Source organism: Bidens hawaiensis, unplaced genomic scaffold, assembly GCF_021521415.1.
Source record: "Bidens hawaiensis isolate Kalapana, Puna unplaced genomic scaffold, B.hawaiensis_p1.1 tig00004234_1, whole genome shotgun sequence".
NCBI lineage: Eukaryota > Viridiplantae > Streptophyta > Magnoliopsida > Asterales > Asteraceae > Bidens > Bidens hawaiensis.
This window is the reverse complement of record NW_027491252.1, coordinates 1,466,498-1,473,225: the sequence shown is the minus strand read 5'-3', so window position 1 is coordinate 1,473,225 and position 6,728 is coordinate 1,466,498.

Below are 6,728 nucleotides of genomic sequence, written 5' to 3'. Positions count from 1 at the left end.
TTCGTATTTTTTTTTCAGCGATGACTTCGATAAACATTACGGAACTGGTAAAAATGGAAGTTGAGGCCGGCTTTGCAACTAAGGCCCCAAAAATGCTAAAGGGTACTGATTTCGTGGCTTGGAAGGATCAGTTTGAACAATATGTTAAATATCAAGATGTTAAGATGTGGGTGTGCATTAAAGATGGATACATCCCACCAACGGCCTTGTATGAGGGTCACGAACAAATTAAGAAGAACAACAAGATGGAAGAGTAAGAAAAGAAGATGTATGAGGCTGAAAGCAAAGCTCATGCTGCGATAACAATGGCTCTTCCACAAGAGATTCTTCACACCTTCAGAAAATATAAAACTGCCAGAGAGCTATGGGAAGCGTTTGAAAACTGATATGAAGGTAATGTGGGGATACGTGCATCCAAGATTAAGCTACTCAAAACCCGATTCTCGGTGTTCAAACATTTGAAGAATGAGTCACTTGATGATATCATCACAAGATATTATCACCTGATGACCGAACTCAGCAATTATTCCATTGTTTACAAAGAAGAGGAGATCATAGAAAAACTCCTTGATGCTCTCCCACCGAAATGGGAAATGTACACTGTCTTGATGAGAGAAGATAAAGAGTTTGCCAACATTGACTTGGAAACAGCAGTCAATAAACTACGAACTTTTGAACTTAACATGGTTCGAAAAAAGACACCAACTGATCAGGTTCAGGATCCGGGAATGTATGGTGCGAAAGTTAATTCAAGTTCAAGCTCGAAGTCAGAATCATCTGCTTACTACTCAAAGGGAGACTCGAGCTCTAACTCAACTCATGATGGTCATGTAACTCTCAACATGGATGGTGATGTGTGTTTCGTAGCTGGTGGAACAAATGCTTCTAAACCTCAAGCAACAAAGGGTAGTTTTGCCTCAAGTGTTCCGAACAACAACTACTCTCAGATGCCCATGAGTGTTAAATCTGCTGAACAGCAGTTTGCTCTCTATGCATCTTTCATTGCTTCTTACGAAAATTACATTAAAGGTATAATCGTTGACCCTGCAACTTTAGACGAAGACTATGATCAGATCGATGCTGATGATCTGGAGGAGATGGATCTGCATGGAAGATGGCGATGATAGTAAGAAGAGTCTAAAGGTTTATGAAGAAAACTGGTAGAAAGTTTGTTGGCGAAAGACCAGGGTTTGATAAGTCAAAGGTTCGGTGTTATAACTGTCAACAGAATGGACACTTTGCTAACGAATGCACAAATGAACGAGTAGAACGTAGTCAAAACAGGCCAACACAACCGAATGGGGGAAGTAACGAGAATAGGGCGATGATATCCAGATAGAACGGGGAATACAATTGGAATCTGCAAGTTGAGGAAGTGTTCGAACAGGCCAACTTGGTTAACATTGAAACTGAAGGAAAAAACCGAGAGACAAGAGAAGATCAAGCTTATATGGCAGAGGTGAATGATCAGCTCTCTGAGGTAAGTTCTAAACTCCCTTGTACGAAATGTGAAAATCTGTCTGAACAATTGAAAACAATAACTGATCAGTTTGTTAGTTTGGATGCTCAATTTAAAACAGTAAAAGAAGATCATTATTACACTAAAACTAGAGAAAACAGTTACACGGTAAAAATAAAAGCTAGTGAGAAAGATATCAGAATTCTTAAAGCCAGTCTAGCTGAAAAAATACAAGTAATTGATCTTAGCTATGAAGTGTTAGAAGAGAAAACCAAACTAATTGCTGAAAGGGATAAACAGATAGCTGATTACCAGGTGAAATTGGTGGAACTAAACAGAAAGCTTGAGCAATTTAGAAATTCCTCCGCAATACTTGATCACCTCGTAAGTGATCAACGTTCCCTAGTTAAAAGGGGAGGAATTGGATATTCTGAAGTTCCACCACCTTATAATCATAACTATACTTATGATCCTAGTAATCAGAAATCTGTTGATGTTGAAATTGGTCAGACAGTTCCTGTTAAAGTTACGATTAAAGATCCAGAAGTTAGTAAAAGCGAAACGAGTAAGCCTGTTTCGAATGTTAAGATTTCTGTTCCTAGTTCTGTCTCATCAAATTCGGACAAGACATCCGAGTCAAGTGAGACAAAAGAAGAGGTAGTGTTACTAAAACGTGGAGAGGAACATAAACCAACTGAAAAGAATTCTCCACTAAACCCGTATGTCCCACCATATGTTAGACAAACGGGCAGTAATGCAACCTCAACATCTAAAACAACTGTTGAGACGAAAGTTGAACACATGAGTTGTTTCTGATGCAATCAAATAGGACACATGATTGCTGATTGCCCTCTGAATCAGAGATTCAGAGGTATGAGGCCTTCGAAAACTGAGAATAGAGCTAACAGTAATTACTATAATGGTAAGAATGCAAACTCATCAAAGTTCAGATATTGGACTAATTCAGGTTTTCAAAGAAATCGATCTCAGTTTTTCCCTGTTAACAACCAAATCATTAGTTATAATTCATTTAATTCACGAAGGTTTGGATGGCCTCATAGTCAATCTACAAGAAGGTATCCTTTTAGGACTTACAGAAATCATTCTAATACTAACTTTGGACAGCCAAAGTACGGGATGCCTTTTAACAGATTTAATCGACCCAAGACCAATAGGTCTTGGGTCCCCAGCTTTTAATCCGTTACTTTAATTGTGCAGGAACAGTTGAACAGGGCTGCAAACAATCTATGGGTTGTGGATAGCGGCTGTTCCCGACACATGACGGGTAACAAGAATTTGTTACACGAATGGAAACTTGTTCAGGGAGGTAGAGTAAGTTTTGCTGGAGAGAGTGGTGGTAGAATTACTGGAATGGGGACGGTGACAAATGGTAAAATGAAGCTAGAAAAGGTGAATTTCGTTGAAGAGCTGAAGCATAATTTGCTGAGTGTGTCTCAAATCTGTGACAAAGATTACACTGTGCATTTTACCAAAAATGAAGCGATTGTACTGTATCCTGGTTTCAAGATAACAGAGGCATGGATAGTAATGAAGGCTCCAAGGGAAAAGAATACATACGTTATGGACATGAGGTCGACTGAGATGGCAACAGAAGAATCATGTCTTCTGTCAAAAGCAACTGAATCGGAGTCCGAGTTATGGCATCGAAGAATGGGGCATATACATCTTCGAAAAATGAACTACATTGTCAAGAATGGGCTGGTGCTGGGTGTTCCCTTGAAAAATTTCAACTTTGAAGACCAATGTCTATCGTGCAAGAAGGGAAAGCAACACAAGAAATCTCATCACACCAAGAAGGTTAATTCAATAGTCAGTACCCTAGACCTACTTCACATAGATCTCTTCGGTCCCGTGAATGTAAAAAGCCTAGGTGGAACATCATACTGCTTGGTGATAACTGATGATTTCTCTCGATATTCTTGGGTATATTTCTTGAAGACAAAGGATGAAACGGTTCAGTTGGTAGTTAACTTGATTACCAAGGTTGAGAATATTATGGGGAGAAAGGTTAAATACATCAGGAGTGACAATGGGACAGAGTTCAGAAACTATCAGATGGAGATATTCTGCTTACAGAAAGGGATAGACCACCAGTACAGCGCTCCGTATACTCCGCAACAAAATGGGGTGGCTGAGAGGAAGAACAGAACGCTAATTGAAGGAGCCAGAACCATGCTGGCTGATTCTAAACTTCCTGTGGTGTTCTGGGCTGAAGCTGTTGCAACAGCCTGTTATATCCTTAATCGAGTTTTAACTGTTAAAAGATTGAATAAAACATTTTATGAACTTATGCATGGTAGAAAGCCTAACATGAATGGTATCGAACCATTCGGGTCCCGTGTTCGATATTAAAGACGAACTCAAAATTTGGTGAGATAGCCGACGAAGGTATTTTAGTCGGATATGTTGTTGGGACACCCAACAGACGAGTCTTTAATCTATCGACCAGTAAGGTTGAGGTGGTGTGTAACACTGACATCACAAGTTACAAATCACCAAAACCAAGCAAGGGACCCGCTGGGGCTTTCGACTATGATAAGCTTTTTAAATCTTTTAATTTGCCTTACTTGGATTGTGCAAAAGTTGATGAGAGAATAGCTACAAAGATTCTTTATGATGAGGAAGAAAGTGTTGTGCAACGACCGCAGTACGATGAATGTCAACCTTCCTCGTCAAATGCTGTTGATACCCCTGCTGCCTCTACAGAAGAGGATTCTTCAATCCTTTTCACTCTCAACAACAATCACCCATTGATGAACTATCTTCGAACCTGGAAAACAATCTGCAAGTTAGTTCGGTTTCGACTACGAGTGTTCACAAAAATCACCCTTTGGAGAACGTGATAGGTGATCAGTCCGACGGTGTACAAACAAGACGAAGCTTGAATGAGCACACTTGTGTTTACACAAGCATTAAAGATACAGGCATCATTAACGAATGCTTGTACACCTGCTTCATCAGCCAGATTGAACCAAAGAACTATCAAATGGCTCTCAAGGACAGCTCGTGGGTCGAAGCCATGAAAGAAGATGGAGGTATGGAATTTGGTTGCAAAACCGAAGAATGTGCATGCGATTGGCACCAAATGGGTTTTCAAATGTAAGAGAGATGAGAAAGGAATAATCATAAGGAACAAGGCAAGGCTGGTTGTAAAAGGTTTTAATCAGCAAGAGGGGATCGACTACAATGAAGTGTTTGCGCCCGTGGCAAGATTGGAAGCGATTCGACTGTTTTTGGCATTTTGTTGGTGCATGATGTCAGTAGTTCAGTGTCGAGTGTCTGTAATCGTGTTAGTTAGATTTGAGTTTTGTATGTAAGCGAAGTTACTAACAAGTTCGCTTATATGGGCGAACTTGTTAGACAAGCGAAGTTAGGGACAACTTCGCCTGAACATACCAGGCGAAGTTGTCGTGTCTATATAAGCTGTTTGTTAAGGCTTATTCATAAGATTAAGAGTTTATTCATGTATTCGAGTCAGAGAGTTTTGTATTCAGTGATCATAGTATCACGTGTTTACGGTTGGAATACAACGTGTGTTTGGTTATCGTATCGTGTGTTAGCTCGTATTGTTTTCTATACTCGTAACGTCTTACGTAGGGATTCCGCACCTACGTAGAACGCGATATCTCGTGTAGATCCGGCTGGGAACCTACAATTGGTATCAGAGCTTTTGCTCGATTGTGTGGTTCGGGATTATCACGCGGGTATAGAAATCGTTCCGTTCGACTATTCGCGGGACGAGTTTTCTGAGCTTTTGTGCTATACTCTCCTCCTACAATCTTAAACAACCCATAACACCTTCACAAACCTCGAAAAACTCAGAAATCTAATCTGCAGAAACTTCGTGTTCATCAGGCGAAGTTGCCGTCACTGTTAGTAGGGTTTCGGCGAAGATATAAGGTTAAGCGAAGTTATCCACAACTTCGCCTACCTCTTCAAGTTCGCTTACCTCAAGCGAAGTTACCCACAACTTCGCCTACCTCCCAAGTTCGCTCAACTTAAGCGAAGTTATTCTCAAGTTCGCCTTTCCGGCAAATTTAAGAAAGTGAGCGAAGTTACATATTCACGCGAAGTTAAGTCTTAAGCGAAGTTATTCACAACTTCGCCTACAGAGCTGTTTGAAAATAAAATTTTTGATTTTCGGATTTCTTTGAGTTTTGAGAAAGATGTCTTCGATAAACATTACTGAACTGGTAAAGATGGAAGTAGAAGCGGGTTCGGCTACAAAGGCACCTAAGATGCTTAAGAAAACTGATTATGTAGCGTGGAAAGATCGTTTTGAACAATATGTCAAGTATCAAGATGCCAAGATGTGGGTGTGCATACAAGATGGTTACATTCCACCTACTGCTGAGTATGAGGGTCGTGATCAGATCAAGAAATACAAAGAGATGGAAGAAGAGGAGAAGAAAATGTATGAGGCCGAAAGCAAAGCTCATGCAGCAATTACAATGGCTCTTCCATAAGAGATACTTCACACCTTCCGAAAGTATAAAATTGCTAGAGAGCTTTGGGAAGCACTTGAGAACCGGTTTGAGGGCAATGTGGGAATTCGTGCCTCGAAAATTAAACTTCTAAAAACCCAATTCTCGGTCTTCAAGTATCTGAAGAATGAATCACTTGATGATATCATCACTAGATATTATCATCTGATGACTGAACTCTGCAACTATTCAATTGCTTACAAAGAAGATGAGATAGTTGAAAAGCTTCTTGATGCTCTCCCACCGAAATGGGAGATGTATACTGTGTTGATGAGAGAAGACAAAGACTTTGCTGACTATGACCTGGAGACAGCAGTTAACAAGCTAAGAACGTTTGAACTGAACATGGTACGAAAGGAGACACCTACCGATCAGGTTCAAGATCCGGGTATGTATGGTGCAAAGGTTAACTCTGGATCAAGTTCGAAAACTGAATCATCTGCTTATTACTCTAAGGGAGAGTCAGGCGCAAGCTCAACACATGAAGGACATGTATCTCTCAACATGAACGGTGATGTGTGCTATGTGGCTGGAGGATCAAATGCTTCTCAACCTCAAGCGACCAAGAGTAGTTTTTCCCCAAGTGTGTCAAACAACAACTACTCGAAGATGCCCATGAGTGTTAAATCTGCTGAACAGCAGTTTGCTCTCTATGCATCTTTATTGCTTCGTATGAGAACTACATTCAGGGTAAGATTGTTGATCCTGCAATTTTGGATGAAGACTATGATCAGATCGATGCTGATGATCTGGAGGAGATGGAT